The sequence below is a fragment of the Lithobates pipiens genome, unplaced genomic scaffold, assembly GCF_037356315.1.
Source record: "Lithobates pipiens isolate NorthernLeopardFrog02 unplaced genomic scaffold, aLitPip1_a1.2 Scaffold_16, whole genome shotgun sequence".
NCBI classification, from domain to species: domain Eukaryota; kingdom Metazoa; phylum Chordata; class Amphibia; order Anura; family Ranidae; genus Lithobates; species Lithobates pipiens.
Window position 1 is genome coordinate 304,058,054 of NW_027507748.1, and position 12,267 is coordinate 304,070,320.

At 47.4% G+C, this 12,267-nt stretch overlaps 1 protein-coding gene across 1 annotated transcript in view; it reads right to left on the minus strand.

Moving 5' to 3' along the window:
- The window catches only part of LOC143982663 (uncharacterized), a 144,409-nt gene extending 139,909 nt beyond the window's left edge, over positions 1–4,500 (minus strand). Inside the window, exon 1 of the mRNA XM_077481566.1 lies at positions 4,412–4,500. The gene's annotated coding sequence lies outside the window, so the exon portion shown is untranslated. The remainder of the gene's footprint in view (positions 1–4,411) is intronic.
- Positions 4,501–12,267: the final 7,767 nt, after the last annotated feature.

A 12,267-nucleotide genomic window follows, 5' to 3' on the forward strand; every position in this document is an offset into this window, starting at 1 on the left:
AACCCAGCCTTACAAACCTATTGGGAAGTTATCAAAATCTTGATTACCAAACTCATGTGGATCTCAGTAAGAAATAATCCATTCACCTTTCTCTTTTATATCAGTCTGTCGCTCATTCACCTCTTGAATGCAGTGAAAACTTGTATACTACTAAAATAGGACTGCACAACTTCTCTCCATTGGCCAATGAATCTCTGTGGCTAATGAGATTAAAAATATAGCAGATTTTACTACTTCATAAAACAAAAAGAGTAAAAATTCGGATCCACATGGTTCTACTAGAATTACTTTCAATTCACAAAATACTGTACATTTATCTCCACATCTACCAGAGGTATATATTGTTTTATAGATTATATATTATTATATATAAGTAGCTTGCGACTAGTATTTCCTAGGTGAGGGAAAGGAAAAGTACAAAGCCATTTCTACTGCTTCTATTTCTACCCCTTATATTTTTTCTTTCCCCTCTTTACTTTAATATTTATCATTACACCTCTCCAGTACAAGTCTCCCAATCCCTACCCCACCTTATAACTTACTTGCCCCATCCCCATCCTTAGAACTATATGTAAAAAAAAAAATAGTTTATCCACATTTGTGTTCCACTGTTTTGCTCCTCAAAGCTTGTATACTCACAATATGGGAGCTCTATGCCATTTGATGCACCTCAGTATCTATTGTACATAGCAAGTTCAGTGTCTATATGATTGGCATTTATGTGGTATATGCAGTTTGCAATATCACTGTATAGTACAGCATCCTTTGGCATAACATTTTATCTTGTCAATTGTCAAGCAACTAAATAAAGAATTAAAACAAATCTTTTTTTGTGGTCTATGGTCCCTTTAGAGAACATGTTTTTTTATTCACTTCCTGTCACCGAAACAAAGTTAAAGCGAAATTCTTCACAGTAGCCCAAAGCTTGTTTTGTTAGAAATATACACCTTTACACTTTGAAACAACTCTGCTGCTAAAATGAAAATGCCAATAAACCTTAAAAGAAGCCAGTAAATACACCCCAGAGTTCCGCTGTAATAAAGAGGAAGCACTCTTCAGGAGTTTGGCATTTCTACTTCTCTGTTGTGCTTAGTGGTTTCTCACACTGAACCCCTACAGCACTATTATGCCCCGCAGCAATATAGGGAACAGCAGGAAGAACTACGGAGTGCAATGGGAGCCCAGACGATTGATGCTCCTTCAAGTGTCTGTTTCTCAAGAGGCTTTGGTCAGCAATTCCTTTTTATTTATGTGGCATTCAAAGGTGCAGGAAAGAGTAGAAACACAGAAACATAGAAAAGTGACGGCAGAAAAAGACCGAGTAGTCCATCGAGTCTGCTCTGTTTTTTTTTATTTGGGAGCTCAGCAAAGCTGGCCTCCCTACAATCAACACAAATTAAAGTTCAAGTGTGGTTCTTTAGACCCCTTTTATACTGAAGGCGCTTTTCATGCATCTTCGCTCTAAAAATAGTGCTTGTAAAGCCCCGGAAAAGCACCTCTAAAGACTCCCCAGTGTGAAGGCCAGAGTGCTTTCACACTGGGGTGGTGCACTTTCAGGACCGAAAAAAGAAGTCCTGCAGGCAGCGTCTCTGGGGCGGTTGCGGGAGCGGTGTATAAAGCCCCTGCCATTGAAATCCTGCACCTGCAAAGCACTTTGGCAGCGGTGCTTTTAACCCCTTGTTAACCCCACCTTTGGGGTTAAAAACTCCTTGCTCCCGCCAGCACAGCGCCAGTAAAAAGTGCCGCTGTAACAACGCATCCTGTGGCCCATTGTGAAAGGGCTCTAAGTGCCACGTTTGTGCTGTTTTTTGCCATAAAAAGAAGTCCTGCAAGCAACGTCTTTGGGGCGGTGCGGGAGCAAAGCGCTTCAGCAGCTGCACTTTGAACCCCTTGTTAACCCCACCTTTGGGGTTAAAAACCCCTCGCTCCCACTAGCACAGCACCAGTAAAGAGCGCTGCTAAAACTAGTGGCGCTTTACCACTAACGCGGCCCGTGCCCCATTGTGAAAGGGCTCTAAGTGCCACGTTTGGGCTGTTTTTTGCCGTTTTTTGCTGCTTTTATTTTTAAGATATTAGTAATTGTTTTTTCCAACTATGACATCACCCAGCCAAATGACACAAAACCAGGCTGTTTGGTTAGTGCCGCATTTGTGCTGGTTTGTGCCATTTAAATCTCTGCTCTATCTTTTATCGTTTTTGTGCTATTAATGATTTATTAAAGGTCGCCAAAAGTCCCTCAGCCCCCTTGCAACAGCCAAATGGCACACAACTGGTCTCGTTGGTTAGTGTTAGGTTTGTGCTGGTTTATGCTGTTTAAATTTCCGCTCTATCTTTTATAGTTTTTGCATTATTAATGATTTATTAAAGGTCACCAAAGGTCACTCAGCCCCCCTACAACAGCCAAAAGACACAAAACTGGTCTTGGTTTTTGCTGCTAACATTTTTATTTGTGCTGTTATGTTTTTTAAGTTATAACAGTTTTTTTTTTTTATCAAACCCCATCCACTTTGCCCCCCTACAATCAGCACAAATAAAAACTCAAGTGTGTTTCTTTAGTGCTACGTTTGTGCTATTTTGTGCAGTAAAAATTTAATTTGTGTTGCCTTTTTTTTTTTAACTAATTGCCACCCGCCCACCGTAAAATGATGGCAGGGCTCTGGTTCTGGAACATCATATGACGGCATCCCAGAATGGGGCGTGCAGCGCAGGGATCGCAGGCGTGCAGCACAGCGATCGCAGGCGCACCATGGTGCTAGGACATGGCACGACCCTGATCTCTGTAAGAAGCCACGTCCGCGGCTTTTTAACCATGTGGTTAATTGTGTGCAATAACAGCTGGTCACATGTAAACACGGAGATGCCGGTAATCGGCGCTCCTCTCCTCACACTGACAGAGTGTGTGGCAAGGAGAGCTGATCAGCAGCATTTCCATGCAGGGGGACATCTAGGCTTGAAATCAGGGCACTGATCATCAGTGCCCTGATTACAATATAGATCCAACAGTGTTACTATTCAGTGCCCACCATTGCCAGGAATCAGTGCCCACCAGTGGCAATCAGTGCCCACCACTGCCCACAAGTGCCACAAATCAGTGCCAATCATTAGCAATGCCAGTCATTGCTGGCTATCAGTGCCGCCTATCAGTGCTGCCCATCAATGCCCATCACTGCTGTAGATCAGTACCCATCAGTGCCACCCATCAATGCCCACGAGTGCCCATCAGTACTACCTATCCGTGCCGCCTATCAGTGCCCACCAGTGCTGCCTATCAGTGCCCACCAGTGCCACCTATCAGTGCCCATAAGTGTAACATATTAGTGCCTCCTCATCAGTGCCACCTAACCAGTGCCCATAAGTGCCACCTCATCAATGCCCACCAGTCCAGCCTATCATTGCCCATCAGTGCTGCCTCATCAGCGCACATCAGTGAAAGAGAAAAATTTACTGACAGAAACTAAGTAACAAAAATAAAAAAAAACAGCAGTGATTAAATACCACCAAAAGAAAGCTATATTTGTGTGAAGAAAATGATAAAAAAAAATTGTTTAAATACAGTGTAGCATGACCACACAATTGTCATTCAAAGGGTGACAGGGCTGAAAGCTGAAAAATGGCATGGGCAGAAAAGGGGGTGTAAGTGCCCTGTAGACAATTGGTTAAAGGTATTAGTAATTGTTTTTTCCAGACTATGACATCACCCAGCCCCCTACAACAGCCAATAGACATGACTATATGTCTTGTGCTGTATAAGGCTGACCCTACCCTCCCCGCATGTATGGAGCATTCTGCAATATGACAGAAATAGATAACAGAGCATTCAGATTAGGAGAAAAGGAATAAACATTCTGATTTACACACAGCTGCAGTACTAACTGGATAGTATTAGCAGTACAATAGTAACTTGCTGCCTCCTAATTGTACTTTAAAGGATAAAATATTGGTCGCTGTAGTCAACTAGTCCAAGCATTTTGACAAATGAGCCAACGCAAAGTTTTATTAAATGTTAAGGAACCCTAGAATTCTTGTTTAGACGTTTCAGATTCTCACATTAGTACAGAAGTCGACAAAACTAAACACATTTAAAAAAAACTTTTCTTGACTGCTTTTGCATGCCCAGGTCTTTGTAAACTCCAGTGGCAAATTAATTTCTGTCATGCTACAACTGTGAATTCTGTAGATTATATTCACAATGCTTTTTGGTTGTTGTGTGATGCAGAAAAACAATCAAATACAGTATGTAACTGCATTATCTCTCCAGCACTCTGACTCATTTGACTTGTATTTCATTACCTATGTCTATGCAGTTTTGCCTGATAGCTCCTTAAATCCTTCAGTTATCACCCACCTTTGGGAAAAAATTGATTTTAAGAAGATATTACACTTTACACAAGTAAAGATTGCTAGTACATACCCGAGATACAGGCGTTTCTCGTCTCTTTGTTAGCAGTAGATGAAAATAAGTGCCTATTTCAGCATTAACTAGACCATAATAACAACATTCTTCACAGTAAGTTTTACTTCCCTTTTTCTGATACGTGTGAATTAATTGGTTCTGTATGACCTCTTAATGCAAATTAAACTTTTATCAGTTAAAAGCGCAAATACTCTATATCACTATATCTAGGAAGGGCATTTAATTCTTTAAAGTAGAATTCCAGCTTTACTATGACTTTAAATAATTTGACCAGGCCAATCTGGCAAAGACAAACTATTTCCTTTCCATAACTATGCAGCTGCAGGGTGTGCTGTAATATACTGTTGTAGCATTAGCTGCATGCCATATGCAATGCTGTGTTCCACGGAAGTACAGACAACTTTCCATCTGCTACGGGAACAAAACTGAGTCGGCCTGAATGCATCTCTGCAATTCTGGAGAAGCTTTGTGTTTTTTTTACAAGACTTCCTCTGATTGGACAATGTGGAAATCGTAAAATCATTTGCCCACCTCTCCACCTTGGCCAGTTAGGGAAGCCTTGAATTCAGTGATAAAAATACATAGCTTCTCCTGATTGGCAGAAACACATTCAGGGCCAATATAGTTCAGGCAGCAGACAGTTATGGAACACAGAGCCGCAATACTGTATGTAGATATTGCTACAACAGTGCATTACAGTGCAGCCATAGTTATGTAAAGTAAATAGTTCCTTTAGGCCATCTTGGCCCAAACAAACTATTTATAGTAATAGGAAAGCTAGAATTTTAGGGGGCTTGGTCTGTTGCGTAATGTGAGCAGCCACACTGCAACATGGCTCTGCCAGTCCTGCACAAAGTCCTGAACTATCCTGATGCTCTGAGAGCTCTCTCTGCCCTACACGCTATCCTGCTGAATACCAGAGGAGTACCAGAGTACCAGATCACTTGGACGACTTTATTGGCTGATGAGTCCCAAAAGAGGGCAAGTCTTGGTGAGGATGACAATGAAAGACCACAAAAAAGCTCCAAGATGGCACTCATTTCCCTAGGCCACTGGTTTTGATGCTTCCACGCCTACAATATTCAGGGAATCGAAGGAGAATTTGTTTCCACTATCCAACGACCTGCAAGGAGAGACAAAATCAGCTCCACATCCCATCTCACCTACTCCATCCAGCCAGGACATTCAGGGGTTAGAGAAGGAACCTACACTTAAAAATCTATTTTGCACCATACAAGCTAATCATAAAAGATGACGATATTCACTGAACTGCACCACTTCTCTACTCTGCTATCGACAACCTCTACGACAAAATCTCACCCCTATCCTGCACCAACCTAGCCACTTCTGTCTACAGGGCCGCGTACACACGGGCGGACTGTCTGTCCAACTTAGTCCGCTGAAACACATTTCAGCGGACAGTCCGCTCGTGTGTGGGCTTGAGCGGACTTTTTCAGCGAACAGTCTGGCGGACTAAGTCTTTCGGAATGTTGGAAAGACTGTCCGCTGGACTCGCTTTTGGGCGGACAATCCACGGACAGTCCGCCCGTGTGTGTGCCAGTCCGCCCAACTTTTGAAATGAGCGGACTTTTCCCGCCCGGAGAAAAGTCCGCTCATTTCGAGCGGGTATCCAGGTAGGCGGGGCCCGCGACGGAGATGTCGCTGGCCCCGCCGCCTGGTATGGACTTAAAGGGGAACCCCAACGCCGAAAAAAATCGGCGTGGGGGTCCCCCCAAAGTCCACAACAGACCCTCGTCCGAGCACGCTACCCGGCCGGCCAGGAAAGGGGGGCGAGCGAGCGCCCCCCCTCCTGAGCCGTACCAGGCCGCGTGCCCTCAACATGGGGGGTGCCTTGGGGAAGGGGGGGCCGCGCGGCCCCCCCACCCCAAAGCACCTTGTCCCCATGTTGATGAGGACAAGGGCCTCTTCCCGACAACCCTGGCCGTTGGTTGTCGGGGTCTGCGGCGGGGGCTTATCGGAATCCAGGAGCCCCCTTTAATAAGGGGGCCCCCGCATACCGGCCCCCCACCCTATGTGAATGAGTATGGGGTACAATGTACCCCTACCCATTCACCCGTAAAATAAAAGTACCAAAAAAAAACACAACACACGAGATAAAATATTTTATTGCACAGCTCCGGGGGTCTTCCGTCTTCGGGGGTCTTCTCGCCGGACTCCTCCGCTATCTTCTTGTAGCTCTTTTGCTAGCGGAGGAGTCCGGCTTTCTTCCTCGCCGCGGCCTCTTCTCCCGACTTCGGGGGTCTTGTCCCCCTCTTCGGTTCTTCTGCCGGCCCACCGCGCCTTCTTATAGCTCTTTTGCAGGCGGTGGCCCGGTCTTCTGTCGCCGCCGCCGTCGCCGCCGCCTTCCGTTCTTCTTCTTCTTCCTCTTCTTCTCCAGGAGATGTTGCCTCAACGATCTCTCCGGCCACAATGCCAGGGCCGCGCTCCGCGGCCACTTATATAGGGACAATGGGGCGGTGTCACATGGCTTTATGTCACATGGGTTGGTCACATGGTGACCCCGCCCCTTACGATGTCATAGTCCCCATGTGACATCAACCCATGTGGCCAACCCATGTGACATAAAGCCATGTGACACCGCCCCATTGTCCCTATATAAGTGGCCGCAGAGCGCGGCCCTGGCATTGTGGCAGGAGAGATCGTCAAGGCAACATCTCCTGGAGAAGAAGAGGAAGAAGAATGGAAGGCGGCGGCGGCGGCGACGGCGGCGACAGAAGACCGGGCCACCGCCTGCAAAAGAGCTATAAGAAGGCGCGGTGGCCCGGCAGAAGAACCGAAGAGGGGGACAAGACCCCCGAAGTCGGGAGAAGAGGCCGCGGCGAGGAAGAAAGCCGGACTCCTCCGCTAGCAAAAGAGCTACAAGAAGATAGCGGAGGAGTCCGGCGAGAAGACCCCCGAAGACGGAAGACCCCCGGAGCTGTGCAATAAAATATTTTATCTCGTGTGTTGTGTTTTTTTTTGGTACTTTTATTTTACAGGTGAATGGGTAGGGGTACATTGTACCCCATACTCATTCACATAGGGTGGGGGGCCGGTATGCGGGGGCCCCCTTATTAAAGGGGGCTCCCGGATTCCGATAAGCCCCCCGCCCGCAGACCCCGACAACCAACGGCCAGGGTTGTCGGGAAGAGGCCCTTGTCCTCATCAACATGGGGACAAGGTGCTTTGGGGTGGGGGGCCGCGCGGCCCCCCCTTCCCCAAGGCACCCCCCCATGTTGAGGGCACACGGCCTGGTACGGCTCAGGAGGGGGGGCGCTCGCTCGCCCCCCTTTCCTGGCCGGCCGGGTAGCGTGCTCGGACAAGGGTCTGTTGTGGACTTTGGGGGGACCCCCACGCCGATTTTTTTCGGTGTTGGGGTTCCCCTTTAAGTCCATTCCAGGCGGCGGGGTCAGCGACGTCTCCGTCGCGGGCCCCGCCTACCTGGAGACGCGCTCGAAATGAGCGGACTTTCCCCCGCGTGTGTGGGCGAGTCCGTTCATTTCAAAAGTAGGGCGGACTTAGTACGGCGAACTTAGTCTGCCGTATTAGTCCGCTCAAAAAGTGCCGTGTGTGGGCAAGTCCGTTCATTCAAAAGTTGAACGGACTGTCTGTCGGATTGTCTGACGAACTTAGTTGGCCAGACAATCCGCCCGTGTGTACGCGGCCCAACGCTTCACTTCTCGCCTCACTGGCCCCCCTGACTACACACAGAATCAAGCTCCGACCCCTTCAACCTTGGCAAACAGATGTTACTAGAAGTCTGAAAAACATAGTCGTGCACATGAGCGCCTGTGGTGTAAGACCAAGTCTCAGAGAGATTTCAACCAATATAAATCTGCCCTCCAAAAATACAATTCCAGCCTCCCTTCTGCCAAGCAGACCTATCTTATCACTCTCATTAACAACTTATCATTCCGTCACCGTCAACTCTTCTCTACCTTCAACTCTCTACTTCGTCCTCCTCTGCCTCCACCCGCCAACTCAATCACTGCCCAGGAGATTACCAATCACTTCAAACAGAAGATTGATACAATTCGTGCAGAGATTTTTTACTGTTCTGATACCCTCCACGCTTTACACTTCATGCCTACAGGCACAATCATTACTTCCCTCTTACAACTATAGACAAAGTTGCTAAACTACTTGCTAAACCAAAGACATGCAGGTAGGTTAATTGGCTTCTGTCCAAAAATTGGCCCTAGTATGAATGGGGACCGTGGACTGTGGGCTCCTTGAGGGTAGGGACCAATGTGAGTGTGTAATGTACAGGGATAGGGACAATTGTAGACACTCAGGTTGAACTGGATGGACTGGTGTCTTTATTTAACCTTACTAACTATGAAACTACTAACTATGAAACTTGGTAATGTCCACCTTACCACCTGCCCTCTGGATCCTGTTCCCTCACAAATGCTACGTTCACCCTCTGCATGGCACGTGCGTAATTTTGCCCTGTTTCAATGCGCTAAGCAGATTGGCACCATTGTCACACACCACTTTACCAACTGTCAAATTGAGCGGCGTTAGCCACTGATCTGCCTGTGAACGCAAAGCTGAAAGGAGTGCCGGGCCAGTGTTTGGCTTTTTTGGCTTCCAGGCGCAACAGACGCAGCGCGGCATGGCAATGTCTCACCTGGCACGTCGAATAGGTTCTGGGGAGCTTGGGCGGCGCAGCGGAAGAGACACTAGCAGCGGAAAAGGAGGAGTCAGCCGAGGAGGAGAAGGAGTAGGAGGAGGAGGAGAAGAAGAGCCAGGCCCGCATGCAATCCGTGGCGGTAAAACCAAATCTACACGGGTGCCATGGGTTACATGCTTGACAGCCGTCAGAAGGTTCACCCAGTGGGCAGTAAAATTGATATACCTTCCCTGCCCATGTTTGCTAGACCACGTGTCTGTGGTCAGATGTATCTTGGCACCGACACTGTGTGCCAGAGATACATTCACTTGCCGCTGAACATGGCCATATAGCTCTGGGATGCCCTTCTGTGAGAAATATATCCTTCCTGGCACTTTCCATTGTGGTGTTCCAATGGCCACAAATTTTTGAAAGGCCTCTGAGTCCACCAGTTTATATGGCAGTAGTTGGCGGGCTATCAGTTCTGACAAGCCAGCCGTCAACTGTTGGGCAAGAGGGTTATCCGGCATCATAATTTTTTTACGCTCGAACATTTGGCCCATGGAAGCCTGCCTTTTTGCAGAAAAACGCGAGCTTGGCATGATGGAAGGTGGAGTGGAGGACAATTGTGAGAAGAAAGGAGAAGGAGAAGTAGAAGACGAGGCTGGACGGTGAGAGCCTGGAGTGTGGCTTTGTGTGTTCCGTTGCTCCCACTGGGCTCGGTGATGGCAGCTCATGTGCCTTCTTAAGGCGGTCGTTCCTAGGTGAGTGTTGGGCTTACCGCGACTTATGTGTTGACTGCAAAGATTGCAGATGGCAAAACTATTGTCATTAGCGGACACGTTAAAAAAAGCCCACACTGCGTAGCCATGTGCCGGCGTCCTGGGAGCGCCAGATGTGACCGTACATGGTTGATGCCTTGCTCCTGATACATTCGCATTCTGCTCTGTCCCTCCTCTGCAATCTAAGTTCTTCCTGCTTCTCCTAACTATCTGCTGGTCCATATCTCCCTCTGAACTCCCCTCCTCTTCCTCTCTTGTGGGCACCCACATGCCATCACTAGACACGTCATCATCTACGTCACCTTCCCCACCGCTATAATTAGAGATCTCGGAGTAGGCAGCAACAGCGGGAACAAACCTCCTCCTTGGGCTGATCTGGGTACTGTCGTCAGACTGCTGAGCGGCGGTTGTTGCTACCTCCTCTTCCTGATCCAATGCCAAGAGTGGCTGCGCATGTCTTGATATGGATCAGAAAATAATTCCTGTGACTCAAGTGGAAGGTATATAGTGGTGGTGGTGTTGGTGGTAGTTTCTTTGGGGGTGCACATAGCAGAGAGTGAAGAAGAGGGTGCAGATCGAGAGTATGAGGAGGGTGCAGAAGAGTAAGGCTGAGTGAGCCACTCAAAAAAGTCTGGTGCATCCTTTGAAGTAATCGCATGCACCTTCTGCAATTTGACACTTTGGCTCAAGTCTGTTGCTCCTGCCCTACCCCTACCACCCCTGCGGAAGGGCCTGCCTCTTCCTCTGCCTGTCATTTTTTAAATGACCCTGTGACAAAAGTCTCTAGAGAAGTGCAGTATGTATGTGGAAGACATGTGGAAGTATATAACACCCCGCTTCAATCTGTTGTTTTTGGGGGCCACTGGTCTATCACACCAGTTATAATACTTTTTTTTATTGCGTTTGTCACTCTTTGTAGTATCGCTGCAGAACCGCTCAGCAGTCACAATGCTGCACAGGGGAAATGCACTATACTATGCTTTCTATATGTGCAAGTATTTTATATGTGTATTACACACCTATATACTGCACACAAAATAGTACACCAATACCAGTCCTTACAAGGACCTTTGTGGACCTAGAAGCTAGTGATTTGTAGACTGTCCCTCAGTCCCTACACTGATAAAGGACTGCTGCAGAATAGGGCAGCAGTCAGCAGCAGTGCACCACAACCCTATATATTGTACACCTATACCAGTCCTTACAAGGACCTTTGTGGACCTAGAAGCTAGTGATTTGCAGACTGTCCCTCAGTCCCTACACTGATAAAGGACTGCTGCAGAATAGGGCAGTAATCTACAGCAGTGCACCAGCACCCTATATATTGTACACCTATACCAGTCCTTACAAGGACCTTTGTGGACCTAGAAGCTAGTGATTTGCAGACTGTCCCTCATTCCCTACACTGATAAAGGACTGCTGCAGAATAGGGCAGTAATCTACAGCAGTGCACCAGCACCCTATATATTGTACACCTATACCAGTCCTTACAAGGACCTTTGTGGACCTAGTAGCTAGTGATTTGCAGACTGTCCCTCAGTCCCTACACTGATAAAGGACTGCTGCAGAATAGGGCAGTAATCTGCAGCAGTGCACCAGCACCCTATATATTGTACACCTTAACCAGTCCTTACAAGGACCTTTGTGGACCTAGTAGCTAGTGATTTGCAGACTGTCCCTCAGTCCCTACACTGATAAAGGACTGCTGCAGAATAGGGCAGTAATCTACAGCAGTGCACCAGCACCCTATATATTGTACACCTATACCAGTCCTTACAAGGACCTTTGTGGACCTAGAAGCTAGTGATTTGCAGACTGTCCCTCATTCCCTACACTGATAAAGGACTGCTGTAGAATAGGGCAGTAATCTACAGCAGTGCACCAGCACCCTATATATTGTACACCTATACCAGTCCTTACAAGGACCTTTGTGGACCTAGTAGCTAGTGATTTGCAGACTGTCCCTCAGTCCCTACACTGATAAAGGACTGCTGCAGAATAGGGCAGTAATCTGCAGCAGTGCACCAGCACCCTATATATTGTACACCTTAACCAGTCCTTACAAGGACCTTTGTGGACCTAGTAGCTAGTGATTTGCAGACTGTACCTCAGTCCCTACACGGATATAGGACTGCTGCATAATAGGGCAGTAATCTGCAGCACAGCCCTGCACCAGTACCCTATATATTGTACACCTATACCAGTCCTTACAAGGACCTTTGTGGACCTAGTAGCTAGTGATTTACAGACTGTACCTCAGTCCCTACACTGATAAAGGACTGCTGCAGAATAGGGCAGGAATCTGTAGCAGTGCACCACAACCCTATATATTGTACACCTATACCAGTCCTTACAAGGACCTTTGTGGACCTAGTAGCTAGTGATTTGCAGACTGTACCTCAGTCCCTACACTGATAAAGAACTGCTGCAGAATAGGGCAGCAGTCAAGTATAATA